The sequence below is a fragment of the Sapajus apella genome, unplaced genomic scaffold (assembly GCF_009761245.1).
Source record: "Sapajus apella isolate SASKATOON/1434 unplaced genomic scaffold, GSC_monkey_1.0 scaffold8, whole genome shotgun sequence".
NCBI lineage: Eukaryota > Metazoa > Chordata > Mammalia > Primates > Cebidae > Sapajus > Sapajus apella.
The window spans coordinates 39,650,271-39,673,914 of NW_022436948.1; the positions used below are offsets into that span (position 1 = coordinate 39,650,271).

Sequence of the window (23,644 nt, forward strand, 5' to 3'; positions counted from 1 at the left end):
TTTTTTTTTTTTTTTTGAGATGGAGTTTCACTCTCGTCACCCAGGCTGGAGTGCAATGGTGCAGTCTTGGCTCACTGCAACCTTCACCTCCTAGATTCAAGCAACTCTTCTGCCTCAGCCTCTCAAGTAGCTGGGATTACAGGTGCCTGCCACTACGCCAGGATAATTTTTGTATTTTTAGTAGAGGCAGGGTTTCAGGATGTTGGCCAGGCTGGTCTTGAACTCAGTTCTGACTTCAGTTGATCTACCCAGGTTGGCCTCCCAAAGTGCTGGGATTACAGACACTCTCTTTCTTGAATACCTTTTTAATGAAAAAAAATGTATACAACACTTCCTCCTATCCATTGAAAAATCTCATTTCAAATTCTTAATGACTTCCCCAACAAAAGAAAACAGATGCTTCCCCCAAAACTCCAGATGCTGTACAATGTCTGACACCACACACAGCTAATCTTATATAAACTAAAGATTCATTTTTTCTCTCCTTTATTTTTTTCTATAGCACATTGTTCTGCTTATGAATGTTATACATATAGTCAATTATCCAAGCTAATGGAAGCAAGCTGTGGGAGAGATGATTAAGAACAGTTCATAATCTACCCTGCTATTAGTGCAGGTGTCAGCAAAGAGTCTGGCCAGAGACATCATTGTAGGGAGTGAGTGGTGAGGAGAAGAGGGGCTTGTAATCCCAAGATAGTTATAGAGTGGCAGGGAAAAGCCACTGAGGAGGGATGGGGTAAGAAAGCCTGATGAGGAAGAAAACATGAAGACAGATGATCACTCATTAATATGAATGTTGTGAATAATCTGGACTTTACTGTTAAGTTTAAATGCCTACCTGGAATATGATACCAATTAGCTTAAAGCCATAAGCTTGATTTCTGTCGTGAGGAGTTTCCCTACCCCACTGGTTATATTTTAAGGTGACAGAACTTGCCATCAGTCTCAGAAGTCAATCTTACAAATGTGCCCTTGTGATGAGTAAAGAAAGTGGCACAACCCATATCGGGCCTGGTACATTGAAACAATCAACATTCAGTCCAATATATTGAAAGGGCATGTCATTCAACATACACATTCTATAGATTTTGAATTGTTTCTGTTAATTTTCTACATAAAAATCAAGAAATATACTTGAAAATTATAACCACTGGGTGTTTAGTACTTATTTTCAACACGGTTTCAATCAAATGGTCTGTTTAAATGCAAAGAAGACGTGGGCATCTCCTTATTAATTCAGTAACTATTAAACAAAGGCCTTTTATATTGTTTCCTGCCCTAATAAATCTTATATACTGATGAAGTTGTGTATATGCAAGAAGGCAATAAACTCTTTCTATATTATAAACATGTAGTAAGCACTTCACATACACCATAAAATCGAAATCAACCACTGAAAATAAAGAAGCATTAAAATGTACATGGTAGAATAGCTAGAGCCATCCAGAGTTACTTCTTCCAGTGGCTTAGAAAATGATAGAAATGGAAATTCATTGTCAATCTAGGAGAGTCTGTCATTTTTTCCAGCAATTGCATCAAAACAGAAGAGTAGCAGACGCAGACCTTCGATTTATAACCATCTTTCCCATAGCTTTATGCTGTGGGCTCCTTTGGGCAGTAAGACTCCAGGGTCCCAACCAGTGAATTTTTCAATTACTGATACTATCCTGCCCTGAGAGATAGGAAGTGATAAAACAACAAGTAAGAAATCATTTTTCATAATTCTTCAGAGTCCAATCTAGCCTCAAACCTGCTTCTCTTGCAGTGCATTCATGCTATGAAAGCTGAGTTTCAGTGGATTCTATTGCCTCAGAGTAGAATCGCTTCACATATTTTTCAGTAGATTAGCCTCTGGAGTATTGCTTTTTTACTCACAAAGTCTAGCAAAGCAGAGTATAGCCTATGAGTATCCTCACTAAGGAGACATAAATATCAAACAAAATAATTTTAAAGTAGCCTTGCTTTCCAATATTTCAAATAATGATGGTTTCTTTTAATAAGCATCCCAACATTTTTTTTCCCAACTGCTTGAAGAATTCTGGAATATTTAGATTAGGGATTCAGTTCATAAAATCCCAGTTGATTTGTATGCCAAGAATTATGAAAATTATGAAAAGTCTGCATCAAAGAAAGTTGAATGTCCAAAGAAACTAAATTATTACTTGTTATAAAATAATTTCCTCTTCCAAAGGAGAGGATCAATAATCTATTGAATTATTTTAAAAATAATATAAACCGTCCATTTTAATTGCTTTACTTTTGAGGTCAATAGATAATGACTTTCATTTTTATAAAATATTTCCATGTTAATGACTCCAAGATCTATTGTTTCAGGGATTTTCCCTAGGCACATGAAGCTAAGGTTGAAAGCAGTTAAGGGTGCTTAAATTCCTTTACAAGCCTATTATAAGCCAATATTCAATCAAAACGATTATTGCTAGCCATTAAAAAATCCACTAAGTATCAGGGGTAATAACTCTTGCATGTTATTACTGGGAATTTCTACAAAGCAAAGGGCTTTTGTGTTGCTGTTTGCAAAGACTGCTTAATTTATTTGACATCCTTGGGAAAAAAGAAATCTGCTGTTCAACCAGAAAAAAAAAAAAAAAATGTGGGTTTGTCCCTATTATCTCTGAACAAGAAGTGCAAGGAAGCTTCGGGCTAGAATTAACATGAGATAGGCTATTACAGTTGTAAGAGCATTTAGCAGCCTTCCCTACTGACTTCAGGGCGATAATATATACAGCCCGGGTGTAATCTGTCTCCTCTGCTGCTCTTTCTTTGCCTCTCCTCCTCTCCTTCTTTACTAATATACATGCCTTATTGTAAATCATGATAAGAAGTGAACAGCCGTATGTTTCTACTAAAGTGACATCATTCAGTTGGAGTTTTACCTTTGGCAAAGTCAAGTAAAGAATCACCGTTTAGATGTAACAATTTTTTAAAAGCCAAACACAGCATTCAAAAATAAGAGTATTCTATGACTGATGCTTTAGAAAGTAAATTATATCTGGTATCTTTTCCACTAAGAAAGGTGTTTTCACACACTGTTAATTTTCACAGCCAGGGAATGCAAATATTATTTAGACTATGGTATCATCATTTATGAAATAAAAGGCAGCAGTGTTAATAACTGAAGAATCTTCACCTCTTATTAGTTTATGATTAAGAATGCCTATAATTATTGTTGTAAATAATAATATCTACCTGGTACTGAGTATAGTCCAAAGTACATTTAAGAAAGGCAGCGTCCTCCTTGAAACTTACAAGATAAAATGCACCAAAAGTGATGTTTGAGCATTTTAGTTACTGAATTTCTCAAGGTGGTTTGAGTTTAATCTCTCTTAAGTTGATGTTAATCCTCTTGAAATTAAAAATGTAAAGCAAAACAAACGAACAAAAAAAAAAAAAAAAAACAGCATACAGACGACATTCAACAATTTTAAAAGGTCAAGAATCATAAAATCCAACAAATAATATTAGGATATAGAATTAAAAGATAAAATTTATTTAATTTTTTTTCAACCTTTACACTGCTGATATTTAGAGTTGTATAATTCTTTGTTATTGGAGGCTGTCCTGTGCATTGTTGATGTTTATTTAGCAGCATCCCTGACTTCTACCTGTTAGATTTCATTAGCACTCCCATCTCACCCCACATACACAACATGAATTGTGACAGCCAAAACTGTCCCTGGGGGACAAAAGCATCCTCATTGAGAACTACTGCTCTAAGTGAAAAAACAAATGTAAAATTTGACAATATTATAATTATATCATTAACACTGGGAAAAGAAACTGTCACCAAACTCTCAGTTGCAACGTACATATTACGGGTGGCAAGATAGAGCTGGGCTTCTCACATACTTCTATACACATTCTGGGAAATTGAAATGTAACAAATACATGAAAAACTTATGATTAAAATATCACAAAACCTTTGAAATACCATTTTCATAGTCTGTTTGGGCTGCCATAACAAAATACCATGAAGTGAGTGGCCTAAACAAGAGAAATGTTTCCCCGTTGTGAAGGCTGGAGGTCCAAGATTAGGGTACCAACATGCCGACATGGGGGGGTCTGGTAAGGGCTCTTTTTGTAGGTGACAGACAGTTCTTCCTTTTTGTGTACTTACAAGATCTCTTTTTGGTGAGTGGGGTGGGGATGGGGGGCACACACAACCTCTTTAGTGTCTATTCTTTCTTTCTTTTTTTCTTTGAGACGGAGTTTCGCTCGTTACCCAGGCTGGAGTGCAGTGGCGCGATCTTGGCTCACCGCATCCTCTGCCTCCTGGGTTCAAGCAATTCTCCTGCCTCAGCCTCCCAAGTAGCTGGGACTACAGGCATGTGCCACCACACCCAGCTAATTTTTGTATTTTTAGTAGAGACGGGGTTTAACCATGTTGACCAGGATGGTCTCGATCTCTTGACCTCGTGATCCACCAGCCTCGGCCTCCCAAAGTGCTGGGATTATAGGCCTGAGCCACCGCTCCCGGCCTTAGTGTCTATTCTTATAAAGGCAATCCCATTACGAGGGCCACACTGACAGCTCATCTAACCCTAGTTACCTGCCAAAAGCCCCAACTCCTAAAAATATCACATTGGGGGTTTGTACACTAACACGTGAATTTTGAGGTGACATAAACATTCAGTTAATAACAACCGTTAAATTTCTAGCTTAGAAATTGCATGCTGGTTGAGACAAGAAGTAAAATATCTGTTCCTATAGTCCCGGAAGAATAAGATAAATAATTCTCAATGACTTCTTAGTATATCACATATCTTCATTGTGTGTTCAAATTAAATAAGCATTATTAACACGGCTGGACATTTTTATTGATTGATTTTTAAATTATTGCTGGGTCTTCAACTTATCAGGAGTTTGTGTTTTATTGATATTTACATGTAATAAAAATAAAAAGAGAGCAAAAAATTATCCCAAAATATATAGGATCCAGAAACTATGTAAAATAGTATTTTTATTATTTACTGAAAACTAGTCTTGGTACTAAAAGCCTGAATGTGGTTACTCTGAGACACAGGGAAGGAAGAGTGACCCTATGGGGTTGAGAGGGTGGGTATGAGGGGACCCTCAGAGTGACAGGGTGATTCTGAGAGCCCATTTCATGGCAAAGTTGGATACACCTTGTGACTCATCAGGTTGTACACTTAGAATTCGTACGTTTTTCTTTATATATTTTCTAACATAATAAAATATTTAAGAACTGTTTTGAATCACACATTTACGAATCACACGTTTACTGCTTTTGCAGGAGAGATAAAGAAGGCAGCCTCAACCCTCAAGCAAGTCAAAGTCTAAAGGCAGATTCAGACCTGCAAACTGATTGCACAACACAATGTGGTAAGTGATAAGTGACATATATGAGCGGAGTTATTTACTAACACAGGTGAGGAAATAATTAACTGTGCCTGGGGAAATCAGAAAATATTTTATGATAAGTAGCATTTGAACTGGGTCGGGAAGGCTTGTAAGGGCCCATGTTGCTAAAAGTTAGTTACAAAAAAGTAAGTTAGTTTTGAAGAAAAATTATAAATGTACGTTATCTGATTGTCAGTCACTTTCAGGTAGCTCTATCTATGTTGATTAAGACCAAAAAAAAAAAAAAAGTGAACTAGAGGCAACCAAGTAAAAACATCCTTGCCTTGTTACTCAGAGCTTTATCTAAAATAGTAACGGTAAGCCTGGACATGTGTTTATGCTCCAACTGTGGATGTCTTTGTCATTGAAATAGCTTTTTTTTGTTTTTAACAATGTGACAATGAAAGGCAGAAGACAAGGAGGCAATAGAAGAGATGAAATAGTAAAATGTCAAGTAAATGCCGATGGAGTACATTATGCAAATTGATACTATGCAAATACTTAAATGTGGTCTTAGTGATAAAGAGATATGAAAATATGAAAAAAGTTCTTCAAAAATGGTTGCCAGTCATCAGTGGCTGATCATGAATACAAAAAACTAACCCTTGAAAAAAAGAGCAATGGTGATGTTCTCTTAAATTCAAGATTTAACCCGGAAGAAGATGCAGGCTCTGAGATAGAGTCGCAGCAGCATCCACGTTAACCAGAACTGGAATTCAGAGAGGAATTGCTCTCAACCTTGTATACCAGTCAGAGGGTTTGTTGCAGAGAGTGGTGAGAAAACGTACCAATTTTAATGAGATAAAAAGTTTGGCTTAGGAATTTCTGTTTCGCTGGAATTGTATTATTGAGAATCATTCTTCTCTGTCAAAGTCACAGTTGAATGATACTCTGGAGAAATTTCTCAACCAGAAGTAAAATTTCAAATTATTTAAAACCTTTATTTACTTTACTATATTTTTAATTTGGGGATTTCTCATTCATTTTTATTTAGCTAATCTCTCTCAAGATGGAATACTCAAACTAGTCAACGCTCAGGAGTGCTCCTGTAAGCTTCAGCTCTTAAAGTGGTTGACTCCTCACAACCACCACTTCTCAGGCTCTTTCTCCACACTACATATTTTCTTTAACCTCAACTTAGGAATTCAATAATTAATTCTACTTTATTTTGCAGCTCCATGCTGAATTCGGCATAATGGCATTTGCCGCACTTTCATGGATTCTCTCTCTTTCTCATCTTTCTGCTACACTCAAAACTATCTGCTACCCCTGAATCAATACAAGCACCACCTTTCATCCTCGTTTATGATGGATGTCTTACCCACTGGTAAAGATGAATCTCATTACAGCATCCCTTAGCACTCACACAAAGATGTGTTTTCTACTTTATAACAATAAGCTGCTTCCTATTATAATTACATTTTTTTCTACTTATTTGAAACTTTTGTTCCAAATATTTCCTATGCTCTTCAAATCCCCAAGCATATCCCTATCCCACTCTGTTACCCTATCCCACTCGGTTAGTAAAGATGCACATCAGTCAAAAATCCCATAACTTCTCTACCAGGCTCAGTTATCTACATCCAGTGTTGCATACCCACTTCATTCCTCCTTTGCCTCTGAGATCAGACTTTTCCAGTTCTCAGAGAGTAAACCTTTGACCCAAGAAGTAGAAATTATACTATCTTTCATTTTCTGTGATCTCACTCCACTAATTATCCTTTCTCTTTTCTGTTAGATTGTCTTTAACTTACCTAATTAAAATAGGCAAATCTACTGTGTCCAAAAACAATTGTGACTTTTTTTTTTCTAGAGAACAACAAAAACCACATCTCCATGTTACTACCTCCTTCAGTTACTCACTTATTTCCCTTCATGCCCTTTCTCTATTTGGTGAAACTTCTTGAAAGAATACTTTATACTTCCTTTTATTTATATACTGAATTTTTATTTATTTCTTGTAAAGGGGTAAATAGAGAAGTGAGAAACTTGTTTGAGCATATATAGAGGGCTGTGTGTCTTTGGGCAGATTATGTAACTTTTCTAAGTCTCCATTTCCTAGTCTATAAAATGTTGATACCCACTGTGCGCAATTGGTAAAGGAATTAAATAGCATAATACAAAACACTTGACACAATACTTGATATAGTATAACACTCTATAAATATTATCTATCATTATTCTTTAGTGTTTTTGTTCTCTTTTTTTTTTACTATTGTTCTTCAACCCATTATAACCACTTCTACCCATAAGCCCGTCCTGCATAACTCAATGGAATCACCCTTCTGAGAGTCACCAACAACCTTATTAAATCCAATGAACTATATTAAAAGTTTTTTGTCCTGTTTTAATACTGATATTTGATGTTTTTAGGTGCTCTTGCCACTTGGAATACTTCCCTTATTTGATGTTTGAAAGGTCTCTCCCTCTCTCTCTCTTAGTTATTCTCTCTGCTTATTCTTTATTTGTGTTCATTGTTGAATCCTTGCTCTTAGTGAGTGCCTAAATGCTGGATCTCATCAAAGCTCCATCCTTGATTCCATTTTCTTTACTTTCTTGAATGTTCCTTAGGAGAGTTTACTCCAACAAAGCTGATGACTCCAGCTCCACATCTTCCTTGAGCTCTGAACTATTTTCAGTTCTGTACTGGAGGGCTTCACACAGATGTCTCATATACATATGAAACATAGCATGTCTAGAGTGGAATTCATTTGTATTCCCCTCAAATACTGTGTCTCCTGCAATCTTTGTCCTAATTTTCTCTATCTACTTGTCTGCAGCTCTAATTCTGGACCTGTTATAACTCAACTGAAATATTCAATTCATTTGTTTTTATCTAGTGGACTTGCAACCCCAGTTATCTTCCACATAATTGTCTTCTCAAAAGCCAAATATTGGCAATGAGCTGAGGTTGTGCCACTGCACTCCAGCCTGGGCAACAGAGTGAGGTTCTGTCTCAAAATAAATATCAGATATTGGCACCACAACATGAATGTACTTCTTACAAATGGTAAATGTTATGTTGTATATATTTTACCACAATAAAAAAATTAAATAAATGCTTCAAATGCTGAGAACCTTTAGTAGTCTTTAGCAGTTCCCACTACCACAGGCTCTTCATCATTACAAATAAGATATTTCAGATGGGTTTTCAGCTCTATTAAGCCATGACATACAGTTTTCTGAAGCTAACAGATTTAAGAATTTTATTTATATTTGCTGAAAGGGTTCTCCCTTTCTTTTTTTTTTCTCTTCTTATTTTTTGCTGATTTATTTATTTTATTTTTATTTTTATTTATTTGAGTTGGAGTTTCTCTCTTGTTGCCCAGATTGGAGTGCAATGGTGTGATCTCAGCTCACTGCAACCTCTGCCTGCCAGGTTTAAGTGATTCTCCTGCCTCAGCTTCCCAAGTAGCTGGGATTACAGGCATGCGCTACCATGCCTGGCTAACTGTTGTATTTTTAGTAGAGATGGGGTTTCTCCATGTTGACCAGGTTGGTCTCAAACTCCTGACCTCAGGTGACCCGCCTACCTCAGCCTCCCAAAGTGCTGGAATTACAGGTATGAGCCACTATGCTCGGCCTTTTTTCTCTTTTTTGGAGACAGAGTTTCAATGTGTCATCCAAGCTGGCTGAAGGGCAGTGGTGTAATCATAGGTCACTGCAGCCTCGACCTCCCAGCCTCAAGTAATCCTCTCACCTCAGCCTCCTGAGTAGCTGGGACAACATGTATGCAATACTATATTTTTGTAGCTTTTTAAAATTTAATTTTTAATTTTTGTGGGTACATAATCAGTTTATATATTTGTGAGGTACATGAGATGTTTGACATAGGGATGCTAGGTGTAATAATCACATCATGAGAAACGGGGTATCCATTCCCGCAGATATTTATTCTTTGTGTTTAACGTAATTCAACACAAATACTTTTTGTGAAAAATACTCTTTCGGCAATTTTTAAATCTACAATCAAATTATTTTGACTATAGTCATCCTGTTATGCCATCAAATACTAGGTATTAGTAATAACATCATGGAGAATGGGTTATCCATCCCCTCAAGCATTTATCCTGTGTGTTTCAAGCCATCCAATTACACTCAGTTATTTTAAATTGTACAATGAAGCTATTGACTACAGTCACCCTATTATGCTCTCAAATAGTTGTAACTTTTGTAGAGGCAGGGTTTCACTTTTGCCCAGGCTGGTCTTGAACTCTTGGGCTAAAGTAATCCTCCTGCCTTGACCTTCCAAAATGTGGAATTACAGACAGGAGCCACCATCCCCAGAGGAAGAGATCTTTTAGACTTACTGAGATATGCTAAAGCTTTTAAATATTTTGCATACACATAAAGAAAAAATGCAAGTGGACTACGCCATCTTAGGCAGATTTCATGACTTTTCTAAGTTTCAATTTAAATTGGTTATGAGATTCTTACAACATATTCACAGTCAGAGTCCACTCTTTGGACTCTCTCTTTGACTCGCTCATCACTGACTGTGTTTTCTCATCAATTGCCATTCTCTGTACTTCCATTTGTTTTTGAGGTACTGTTATTTATGACCTCACTATTTTCTTCAAGATTTTCATCTTAACTCTGATCCTTATTCTGCAAGTTGTGATACCTGTCACTTCATTAATCTTATCAGGAGATATCAATAGGTGTTTTTCTTATGACAACAGGACGTATGCCCTTTCTCAATGGTCCTTTGATGGTAGGTTGATTGAAAACTTCGAGATTGCAGTTGTCCAGTCTTACTAACAGCAATAACAACTATATAGCTTTTGGTAAGTTTATTTTTAAACACAGCTAATGAATGTCCACTATCTAACTACAATGAAAAAACTGAAATAATGGCAAATGTTAAAAAGGGATTGTGCCTGTTTCAGATAACAATAGCCAGTCCATCAGCTCAGTCAGTATCCTCCATTTGTGTGTGTGTATGTGTGTGTGCACTTGTGTGTGCATGCACATACGGAATAACATTTTGGGGAGACATTCTTCAGAAATATTTCAAAGTCAAAACTTCAACACCAAAGAAATGTTTGGTCATTGGCAGCTATGCACAGCTTCACAATGATAGCATTGCCTTTCTTCATCTATGTTCATCATATTCGCTTTTTAGTGTCCTTAGAATTGACAGGGTTATTATGAGACATTTTAAAGAACTTCAAGATTCACTGGCTTATTCTACTTAACTATACTTATATTTATTGTTTTCCTCAGTTGAATCACATGTTGCTTAATGTAAAAATGCTACTATTCAATTAGCTGAAAATTTCTGGCAAGCTGCCATCAAACGCCTTAAAGATAGTCCTGTGCTACCATTGAATTAGTCACACAAGCTTCTCGTTTGTTTTGATATTTCATTCATCTATTCTGAGATATACAGTAATGTTCTTTACCTGGGGTTGCATTGCTTTTTATGTAATAGTCAATGTTTTTACAAACATCTCAGTAATAAATATGTGAATATCTCGTATGTTTGGATCTCATTAAAGTTTTGGTTGTTCTTTACAAGAAAATATGTAATTGTGTTCATTACTCCTCTAATGAATATGTGCTTCATTAATATCAAGTCTACGCCCCACTGCTCTGTTTTCATGCCCTTCTAAATACACAATAACATATTGTTTCAATGCCTAATCACAGAGTAATCTTTTTGATGACATTTTTAGCAATGTCCATAACTCAACTTAAGTGACAATATGAATAGCTGTAATGGAGTTCCCACATGTGCTGGAAATAACAATTCCATCAAGATTTAGCCAGCAGTGACTGTAAGTTGCCCTCAGCTATTAAAATGTTAGAAAATATTGTGCCTTATAAACAATAAAATATTGTTGATTCCTAGAAAATTCAGCGATTTTCTACTCTAAAATTTACTACTCTAAAAATTCTTTATTTTTTTCTCAACTGACAATTTCACCCATTTACTTCTTTCTCACTCGATGAGTTCCCTTTCTACATTACTTAGAGAACAGAGGTGTTATAAGTAAGTTACTTATGTGCTCACATGTTTCATCCAGCCTTTGTTCCTTTGCTTACATCTCAAAGGCAAATATATTCTTTTTCCTTTCCAGGGATAAACACTCTCTTTTGCTCTTTGACTGACAAATTTATGTACATAGATAACACTCCAGGTGACTGATGTAGGTAGCTGTAGGTAGCTTCCAGATCAGTTTAATACATAATGGTGCTATTATCTTTCCACTGAGAGCTTTCATCTTGTTATAAGTATATACAGGAGGCAACATAAGTTTTCTGTTCCTTTTGTTCCCTTCCTTTAAATTAATCAATATTAGTAGAGAATCGTTTGTCTTTTGCATGTTGCACTCAAAAGAATACAGATGTTCTAAACTATACTAAACTGAGGACAGGATGAAACTTTAAAACAAGAATATTCGTTTCCTTAACTGCAAAATATTCTATTGACTTTGATCCTTTGAGGGTGAGAAGAATGGGAAAAAAGATGAAAAAGAGAAAAATCTGTGAATGATAAAAGGTAAAAGTCCTTCTGGGCACCCATCTAAGGCTAGTGGAGTATGGACTAAAAGGAGCCCTGAATAAAACCTAATACACTCTCTTACCTTTCTCCATAGCTATATGTGTTTGAATCTACTAATTAAAAGAGGGCTACTGGAGTTATCCACACCACCAGATGTCGTAAGGCGTATTGGTGAGGTTATACTTTATTTCAAGTGTCTTGGAAACTATCTATTTCATTTTACTCTCAGAATTTTGAAATATGTTATATCCTTGCTGCTTCCACTTTCTTGTCCACCATCACTTGATGTTTAACTCGATGCATTTTGACTTTATTCCTCTATATTAATAAAACTGCAATTCTGAAGGTCATCAGTTATAATCACAAAATAAAATATCTTGTTCTCCATTTCATACTTTTTATACACTCTGTAAGATGTTTAAGAGTTTTGACTACTCATCCTTGAAATTCTGTTTCCTTCTGAATTTCCTAACACTAAACCACGATGGTTTAACTTACTTATTTGTGTTTTTTATTTTTCTTGTAATAAGCTCAAAGTTTACAAAAGGAAGAAACTAAGAGAGGTTGGTAAAAGAATTGGTCTATTGAAAGAAATATCCTACCAGAAAGTCATACAAAGAAATCAATTTGGAAACATACAACTTTTCAACTTTGCATTTCCAAACTGATTTTTCTTTAATGCATGGTAAAGAAGTTAAGACAAAAATGTATTTATCAGGTAATACAGAGTAAGAAATAGTCTCTCAGGCATTAAGACAAGAAAGTGAGCATGTTTTCTTTCTCCCATATGCAAAAGGACATTTAGTAACAAACATGCTTTCAGAAATCACGGAGGTGATTTCTTGATTCACAATAATTTCTCTCATAACTGGATATAACCCATTACTTGGTAGCTACATCTGTACTCACTACTTTGTATTCTGAATGTACCTGAATCACAGGGGTAGACATTTGACCCAAATTAAGGATACAGATTTGCTAACCTTGGCATTAGACATTTACAAGGAAGTGGCACAAAGGTTTGCTGGGCATTTTATCTGGGTCCTGCTAATAAATGTCAATATCTAGAGAAAAAGAGGAGTTCCTCCAAGTGCTTAGAGTTGCCCTAGTTGCTGCTCTTCAGCTATAAAGCGCAATGACCAATCTTTTAATTAATGTCTAATTCAATAATAAATACTGCATAAACATGCAGAGAGAATCTAGCATTATCTGATCCCTCATGTGACAGCTACTGAAACACTCCGTAGGGGAAGGATGTGTTTTTCTCCTTTGCTGTTCTTCACAGGTTTTGGCATATAAAGTTAAATCACATGAAGATTTTGGTAATTAAATATTGTTAGAAAATGTTTCTCTTTTCAGGTTAAATGCTTCATAGTGTTTCATCATAAAGTTAACTCATTTTTGTATCTCTTAACCATTTGTTTTCCTTACTGTCTTGGCTCAGAGAATGCTTGTATATTCAGAGTTACTTTTTATTTTCTATTCTTTACAACACACCTGTGAGTTAACAAAATATGATTATTCATACTGTACAGATGGTGGGACTAAGGTATAATGCCATCTAAAAGCTTAATAGCAGAGTTGAAACCAGAATTTATGATTCCCCAAACCTCACGTAGAGCAGTATCTTCTGTGATATCCCTGCCCTCTCTTTAATGTTCATGAACAAAAGGCTGCATATAATTTTAATTTCAAATCAAAATGCCAACTACATTTTCAAAATGGGTTTGGTCTTTCATTTCAGTGCACTATAGTGTATTAAAATAAAGATAATGTTATCAATTATCTTATCAGATCAGGTTACCAAAGATTTTATCTTGTAAAGGTATTTCCTTTTTTCAGGCTTGATCATAAATATAATGCCAATTCATTTTTTATCATCTTAGTTTATTTTAAAATTTTTTTATTTGCTTTCCTTAAATAATCAGAAACATAATTCTTGGCTGATTTTAAAAAGTATTATCTTCTGTATTATGCATAAGTTTAATTCCTTTCTTGATTGATTTTTTATTTGGGGGACGTTTATTGAAAGCAAGCAGTGATTTCTGGTAGAAATAACATGTTGAAAACAGCATGTGCTATAAAGTACAGTGCTCAATCTTTTAATTAAGGTTTAATTCAATAATAAATACTGCATAAACTTACAAAGAGAATCTAGCATTATCTGATCCTTCATGTAACAGATAATGAATGTGTTTTTCTCCTTTGTTGTTCTTCATAGGTTTTGAAATGTGCATAAAGTTAAATCATATGAAAAATTTGGTAATTAAATATTGTTAGAAAATGTTTCTCTTTTCAGGTTACATGCTTAACCCTACATGCCACGTTTGGAAACCTGCCAGATTAATCATTCATAGTAAATCACCTCCTATCCAAGAAACATGGAAATTCAAATTAAATGTATTTTATTACTGATAAAGAAAGGAAAAGGAAGAAAAATAATTTGGACTGATATACTTTTGTTCCTATTTATAAAACAGATATACCTCAATATTTAAAAACAGATATTTTTTCAAAAAACTAAGTACAGAAAGAAAAGGTATTGGCTTACATATGTATTTTATCAATTCCTTTTCTTCTAGGGCCAATTTTGGAGAAACTTGGTTAACTGAACACATAGGATAATATCACAATTAATTTACCATAACTCAGATCATAATAAATTTTTGCTACATTTATCATTTAAAATTAAGATTTCTTAAGGGATTTTCAAAGTTTAGTTTGCCATTCGTGTTGTTTTGACTTTTTTTTTCCTGTCAGTTAATGAAGCACAGGGGCTAACCTAATTCATATGATTCCCATCTGTCATCTCTGCAGCAGTGAAGAAATCCAAAACGAAATTCCATTCTTCATTCAATTCCTGTAACTTGATATTAGTCAGGTAATCAAGCACAGCTCCTGGACTCTTGTGTTTCCATATGAGGAAACTAAGGTCAAGTGACTTGCCCTGGGTTACACAGCAAGACATCATAAGACCAGGGAACAGATCCAGTAGCCTTGGACTTTCTCAGACGTTTCCGAGACCACTGAACCATACTACCTTCCAGGTAACTGACTTTTGTAACATCAAGTGAGCCACATCTCTTTTTCTTTGTTAGCAGAAATCTTTTCTTTCTCTTTCTTCTTTTAAACAGGCATGTAGAAATGCTGTTCTCTATTTAGTGTTTCTGGTAATTATCTTCAAGAAAATCAGAACACAAATTTAAAGTACTCATTAACATGCTGATTAGGAACTTCTCTCAAAGACCCATAGGCTGGAAGAGACCCCTAGAGATTATCTGATTCAGCCCTTGTCTTCAGGCATGTTTCACCTAAACAGTTTCGGGCAGATGGAAAACTATATTTATGACCCCAAAGGAGAGAGTCCCCAACCTCCCTTGATAACACAACCTTGAGCTTAGATCTGCTCTTCTACATAATGGGTTATATGCAAAATATAGAAAAAGAATCTGCCCTCTTTTGTAATGTCAGATATTACTAATATGACGAAGATTATCTGTGTATGTTTGTTTTCATATATCTTCTTATCTGACCAATATTTCTGATTCTATGCAAAAGTCTTCCTAGTCATTCTTTTATATAAAACCTGTTCTGATTAATTTTTAAATTTAAAATTATATCCTCAAAGATACTGGATGTCTCTCAAATTTTAATTGAGTTCAAGTGTCTGTCTTTTTATTTTTATGCTTTTCTGATTTTGCAATGAAGAATGTATCCCACAGAAATACTAGTATTTTTCTCCCAATCCCTGCCCCTTCACCCTAACCAGGATAACTTCAGACTGGGTTTGAGAGAACAGTCAGAACTCAAAACTATTTTTCACAGCTTAGAGATTGTATGAGGAGCTGGGTGCATGTGCCCATCATGACTTGTCCATGGTAATTGCCTTCCTCATTTTCTAATTTTCTTAGCAGACTGTGTTTCGGGCTACAAAATGTGATCATGATCCCAATCCCATTTCTGCTTATGTTTTTTCAGGGACTGATCTCATCTCAGTCCAATTAAGCTTCAGTCCTAAAATAATTTTCTGTTTTCATTAAAGTCCTACTATCTTTGTAGTAATGAGTGCATTTCCAAATCTCCACATTGAATGACAGGAATATTTAATAGGGGAAAAAAAAGGTTCTTAGCCCAAATGTATATAACAGAATAAGTTTTCCCAAGAGGCTGGCCTCAGATATTTACACAATCAGCCTCAGTAAACTACATAAATTATACCCTGGGCACTGAAGGTGGAGGGCACATCCTGGCATTTCTTCATATGCCAAATATCTGAATGTATCAACAGTTTGTAGAGATTACTGAGAGCTCACCTTCTAGATCGTCTCTCCTCTTCTTTATTTTTGTTGCTTTATTAAGACAGATTTATAGTACAGGACAAGCATTGGCTTGAAAGCTGGATCAGGTGGGTTGCTAGTTGTAGACCTTCTGCTGACAAAGAGGTGTGCAATTCTACGAGGTGTGGCAGTTCTTTGTTATGTGTCCTGATACACCTATTAGTAAAATGCAGTGCTTATAATAGATGACCTCTAAGGGCCCTCTAACCTCGAAAATTTTAGCATATGTAAATGAACAAATGCATAAATGAATGACGATATACAATTATTGAAAATGTATTTTTCTGCCTAGTTGTCCTTTTACAATACAAATTGAATGGTGTCACTCAAATATGCATTTTTACAATGTATTTTAAAATTTATTTCTATGGGTAGTTCAACTAAATTATTGAATTTATTAATTACATCTATGTTTTTTATTTAAAAAAAAACTTTTTTTTCAGTCTGTCACCCACACTGGAATGCAATGACATGGTCTCGGCTAACTGTAACCTCCAGTTCGGGATTCCAACGATTCTCCTGCCTCAGCCTCCCAAGAAGCTGAGGGACTACAGACATGTGCCACACTGCAGGGCTAACATTTGTGTTTTTAGTAGAGATGGGGATTCACCATGTTGGCCAGGCTGGTCTCCGACTCCTGATCTCACAGGATCTGCCTGCCTCGACCTCCCAAACTGCTGGGATTACAGGAGTGAGCCACTGCACCCAGCCCAAATGTATTTTAATCATAAACTAAATGTGATTGAGTTCTTTTTACTTAATATGACAAATATGTATTGGATCCTTAGGTGCCAGACATGTGGAGGTTAAAAGAAAAAGTCAGTCAATCATTGAAACATTTAAAATGGGTTGATGGTTAATACCGTGAATGCAGCTTGAGTCCCAAATTAAATGTCAATTAAGCAAAATTTGTAGGCTGGATGCAGTGGCTCATGCCTGTAATCCCAACACTTTGGGAGGCTGCAGTGAGAGGACTGCTTGATTTTAGCTTAATGTGACCCATTTCATACTTTTGGCCTTCATAACTATAAAATTATACATTTGGGTTTTTAAGCCACTAAATTTGTGAAAATCTAGTACAGCAGCAATAGGAAAGTAATACAGCATCCTTCTGTCCCCAACTGAGGGACAACATCCTAGAGAGTTGGGAGAAAACAAGGTCTGAACAATCTCTCTTATAAATCAATATCCTGTTCCACCTAAAGTCAAAATTGTACTTAAGGCTCTTCATGCCTCCAAATGCAGCAGATGTTGACATAATAACTGTTGTAATTCACAAAGTCTGTTTTGACATGATAATTCAACTTGCTATTCTGAAGTACAAAGTTAGTCCTCTTAATATAAGGTTCTTTGCTTGTGTGGTTAGTTGTCACATTATTCCTTTTTAACGCTGCTGATAAAGACATACCCGAGATTGGGAAGTAAAAGAGGTTTAATGGACTTACAGTTCCACGTGGCTGGGGAGGCCTCACGATCATGGCAGAAGGCATGGAGGAGCAAGCCACATCTTACTTGGATGGCAGCAGGCAAAGAGAGATAGCTTGTGCAGGGTAAGTCCCCTTTTTAAAACCATCGGAACTCATGAGACTTATTCACTATCATGAGAACAGCATGGGAATGACCCATCCCCGTGATTAAATTACCTCACACCGGCTCCCTCTCACAACACACGGGAATTATGGGAGCTACAATTCAAGATGAGATTTGGGTAAGGAAACAGCCAAACCATATCAGTCACCATCCAAAATAGATTATCCTTATTTTGGTAAAGATCCTATCTTAATACTTCTTTATAACTCTTTATGTAATGTATAAAATAACTAAATATGATTATTGATTGCATTATCACAAGGACACCTAAAAGTTAGTTTCAGATAAAGAGCCATCCTACCACAGGTATAAATACATATTATTGATAAAATTCCAACAAGCTGAATGCTTAGGTCTTTGCTTATGAATAATTACCTTAACATTTTATAATATAAAAGTAATATTCAGATTCAAACTTCTTATTGCATTCTTTTAAAATGGTGGTTAGTAGCCAAAATTATAATTCTCACAAATAAATTATAAACTACAAGTGAGGATAAGCAATTTTCATATTAAATTCTTGAAAATATGATACAGTATACTTCTGGAGTCTGCACATTATATACATTCGGATATTACTTATCGATACTGTTGTGTCTATCAATAAATTCACGGTTATACAGTTTAGACATTCTTGTATTTCCAAATATAAAAATATCTAAAATTATTTTCAAAATTAAGTTTTTTATCTGATCTTAGGCATGTCTGAGCTTCTGAACCACTTCTTGTATATAGGAGAAACAAAGTAAAGTGAAGGTATTTTTTTTAAATAAAGATATATTTTAAATATAATACATTATAGCCCAATTATTGACAATACTTCTAAACAAAATTTGAACTCAGAAATTCAATCACTTATGTAATTTTGTTAGTGACCCCAAGTTGTATGGCTATCTATGGTGTGTTGTAACTTAACTCTTGATGTAGCTCCAATAACTTTATTGGACTTTGAACTTGTTTGGAAGGGATCCATATCTAGTTCAATCTTAGGCTCCTCAGAGTGACTAATTGGCACTCTGCATTTCATATATTAGGTGCTCTATAAGGATTTGTTACATGACTAAATTAAAAAATGTACAGAAGACCACATAAATGTAGCTTGAAATGGTGATTATAAAAAGGCCACCTTATTTGTGTAGAAAACACAATGCCATTGTTTTAGTAAATTATTCATACATAGTAATGAACATCCATCCAGCGCCTCTCTTAATTCCTATTCATTTAAAATATAAAGTGGGATAACTATTTCAGTTTTATTTTATTTTATTGAAGAACCAAATCCATTACTCCCATACTTAAGTTCATTTCTATTTTGTATGGGAGTAGCTCTGCACTTTAGAGTCCTTATTGAATTGAGGAGCAAATGTATACATATGCTCTGTTGTGCCAGGGGGCACAAATTCTGCTTTGATTTACCCATGTGCAACTCCTATTAACACTGTGAGGAATTCAGGGCAAAGTTTATTTTTCAAGAAGGATCATGTTGTTACATATTCCAAATAACACATGAAGTCTTTTAGACTATAAAACCAATGATGTGCAGCCATACACATTTAGGGTACTCATTTAGCTTTCCATTGACTAAGTGTCTGAATAGTCTCACTCATTCTTTATGGCATATAGTTTTAAAAGCAAGATTTGACAAAGAGGGAAATGTGCTGAATTCCTGGAGCTATTAAAGTGTAAAGGCAAAGATTATGAAAAAATCCAAATTTTAAGGCTTACATATTGAAACATGAAAATAATATTCCATGCATTATTTGCTATGAAATATACAAAAATTATGCATGTGTTTAGGGTAATTTTACTTGATTGTTGTCATTTAGTCAGCTAAATTAAGTGCTGCCTACTTGCTCTGAATTTGGATAAGTTGAGAGAAGGGAATGGAGACAAGATGGGAAGATACACGAGGATTTCCTTGTAGTTAACCCTCTCCTGAAACAAGACCGTGTATTCCTCTGTGAGTAAGTGTTGAAAGTAAAAACCTTAGACAGGTCAACACTCTTTACTGTCCTATCCCCAACCACAAACAACCTACCTAGATACCATCACAGGAAAACTGACAAATAGCTTACATTGCTGGTTATAAGGTATAAACACTCAAGGGATCTGTCCTCACATATTCTGGCTTAATACCTTACTCACTGTATAACTTGGGGAAGCCATTTTCAATCTCTGTTGATTGCTTACCTCTTATGGGCTGAATGTTTGTGTGCACCCAAAATTTAAATGTTGAAACATAATTCATATTATGCTAAGATTAAGAGGTGGAGCTTTGGGAGGTGTTTAGATGAGGGCTCCACTCTTAATAGAATTACTGCCCTTACAAAAGAGGTATGAGGAAGCTTATTGATATGGTTTGGCTGTGTCCCCACTCAAATCTCATCTTGTAGTTCAAGATGAGAACTTGAACTTGAACTTGTAGCTCCCATAATTCCCACGTCATGGGAGGGAGCTTGTGGGAGATAACTGAATGATACAGGTGGGTCTTTCCATGCTGTTTTCATGACAGTGAATATGTCTCACAAGATCTGATGGTTTTATATAAAGGATTTCCCCTGCACATCCTCTCTTGCATGCTGCCATGTAAGACGTGACTTTGCTACTCCTTGTTTTCTGGTCATGATTGTGAGGCCTCCCCAGCAATGTGGAACTGTGAGTCCTCTTTTCTTTATAAACTACCCAGTCTTAGTTATGTCTTTATTAGCAGCATGAAAACAAACTAAAACACTTATCCTTTTCTCTAGCCATGTGAGGATACATAGATGATGATATCTATGAAAAAACAACCCCTCACTGGACATGGGACCTGCTGGAGATTTTATTTTGGAATTCCCAACCTCTAGAACTGTGAACAATAAATCTCTGTTTATAAATTACCCAGTCTAAGGTATTTTGTTATAACAGCCTGAAGAGATGAAGTCACTTAAAAGAGATTTTTAGATTTCAAAAATGGTGATTCTGTCATAAGCTTCTATATATCATTAAAAAAATTTTCAACGTTATATAAGTTAATGTTTTATTCTTGATTTTGTATGAGTCATGTAGCATTATGATAGTCACTATAGCATTATTAAACATAAAACAGAATACAATGTAGTTAGTGAAATAGCAAAACAGCTTACAGTATGCTCAAATTTGAATCTATGTGAAACACGAAACAAATGAGTTGAGGTTTATACTAAATCCTTACATAAATACAGAATTATTTATTGACCCTGATCTGGGTTATCTAGATCTCTGCTGTTTATGGAGATAGATGTTAGCTGCTTTTCAGATTATATTTAAATGTGTCAAATCAATAAAAATGTACCATATATATATTTTTTTGTCATTTGGGCATGAAAATATTGAAACATAGGCAATATGAAAATGCTATTGTGTATTAAGTTTCTGTTAAGTATATTTATATTCCAGTAGGAAAATTATTGAAGGACCTGACAAGACATTCTCTCTGAACCCAAGGAGTTTAAGATTGAAGGTGAGGAGAAAAGACCAACAGAAACAAATCTGCACTGAATCCTTCCAATACCACTGTTAAACACATAGTTCTATAACAAGTTAATTCCTATAAAAACAATAGATTTAAGGACAACAAAACCATTTTTAATTATTTGTTTGTCTTTAAGTTCTGGGATACATGTGCAGAACATGCAGGTTTGTTACATAGGTATTCATGTGCCATGATGGTTTGCTGCACCCATCAACCCATCATCTAGATTTTAAGCCCTGAAGGCATTAGGTGTTTGTCCTAATGCTCTCCCTCCCCTTTTCCCACACCCCCCCACCCTGACAGGCCACTGTGTGTGGGTGTGTGATGTTCCCTTCCTTGTGTCCATGTGTTCTCACTGTTCAACTCCCATTTATTAGTGAGACTATGCAGTGTTTGGTTTTCTGTTCCTATGTTAGTTTGCTGAGAATAAAACCATTTTTTTTTTAATTGAAGACAAAGAAATGGGTTAATTTGGGAGGTGGTAGCTGATAGAGTGAAGGTAACTAAGATCAGCATCAGAAAGCCTAAATCTTCCATTTTTGTTTTCTCTACTACAGAGGAGTGAATTTCAAAGTGAATAGATTACTCGAGAAAGCACAAAAGGGTAAGAGAGCTGGGAACAATAACACAGATAGCTAATACCTTTTAAATGGTTATTATGTGCTATAGTGTGAATGTACCCCCACGAAACTCATATGTTGAAACTTAATCACCAATGTGATAGTGTTTAGAGGTGGGACCTTTAGGATATGATTAAGTCACGAGGGTGGAGCCCTCATGAATGGGATTAGCTTCCTTTATAAAACAGGTGTGAGGGAGCTGCCTACTGCCCTTTGACCCTTCTGTCCCTTCTGCCATGTGAAGATACAGCATCTCTTTCTTCTGGAGGATGCATCAGCAAGGCACCATCATGGAAGCAGAAAACTGCTCTCACCAGAAACAAAACCTCTGGGTTCCTTGATCTTGGACTCCCCAGCCTCCACAACTGTAAGAAAAAAATTTCTACTGTTTATAAATTACCCAACTTGGTATTTTGTTGTAGCTACCCAGAGGAACTAAGACGGTATGTGTCAAGCATGACTTTGTGTGTTTAACACATTAACTCATTTAATCCTGGCAACAGCTATTAGGTTGGTGCAAAAGTAATTGTAGTTTTTGCCAATTACTTTTGCACCAATCAAATATATGAAAGGTAGGACTAATGTTATCTCTTACATATGTGATGAAACAAACATGGAAAGCTTCAATGAATTGGCCCAGGTTTAAAACTCAAAAGTCACAGAATAGGTTACAGGCCTGAGTAGTCTGTGTCCAGAATCAGCACTCTCCAATGTGATGCTAGCTTTCTTCAAAAGCTGAGCAAGTGGAAGAATGCACCCGTTCAAATGATAATCCAAGGTACCAAAATGGTAAACATTTCAGTTTCAGAGGGGGAAACTAGGTTATGAAATACCACAGAAAACAAGATTTCAGTGTATCCTGCCCTTTCAATAAGAAGTGGTATATTAATACAAAACATATACAGGCGAATGCGGACACGAACTAATCCGAATGGACTTCAGCTAGACTGGTACAATCAGGTGAATATCAGCCTGCTTCAAACTATGGGAGAAAAAGCTATTAGAGTAATGAGTTTAAATAGTAAGTATTTCTATTTTGTCTTTATTGTAATGAACAAGCCCTGTCGTTACCTCCTGCTGTGCACTTTTGGAGGGTCTTCCATATGGTTGCTGCTAAGCATTTTGGCATTTTCCCAACTGTTACAATTGGGTCAGTGGGGGGGATTGTACAGGAGTAATAAAACAAGGGTGACTGCAGCAGGGAGGAGTACGATCACTACACACACAACAGCCTATTGCCTCTCATGCGTTGAAGCTCAGCTCCATGCCATTCGTTACAACAGACAGCCAGGGCAAACTGCCACAGAGCTCACTCCAGAAAGGGCCAGGTCTTGAGCGCAGAGACTAAATCTCCTCATTTACATTTCTTCCTAATGTTTCCTTACTTCATCTTCCCATATTGACAATAACTTGAGGAGGAACAAAAAATTATTTCTTGCATATTACTACGTCATTCTTAAGACAGTTTCTTGAACAGACTCAGCTAACTTTTGGCGGCAGCGGCATTATCAGTGGCTATCACGGCTTGGATATCTCAGGAGGGGAAAACATGGGAAAGGCTGGCCTGATTATCATAAATACTCAATAATTCCTGAGACATGATTCATAAATCCAGAAGTCACTAATAATATTGACACTATTGTTAGACTGTCAATATTATTAGTCACTTCTGGATTTCTTCCATATCAGAGATATTTATGAAAAAAAATGCTACTAT

At 35.8% G+C, this 23,644-nt stretch overlaps 1 long non-coding RNA gene across 1 annotated transcript; it reads right to left on the minus strand.

The window, feature by feature from the left end:
- Positions 1–166: 166 nt before the first annotated feature.
- LOC116550712 lies at positions 167–16,936 on the minus strand. Its single transcript, XR_004268543.1, has 3 exons — positions 16,900–16,936; positions 8,905–8,929; positions 167–244 (listed from the first exon to the last, which is right to left on the minus strand). It is a non-coding gene; the product is annotated as an uncharacterized LOC116550712 (long non-coding RNA).
- Between the last annotated feature and the right edge of the window lie 6,708 nt (positions 16,937–23,644).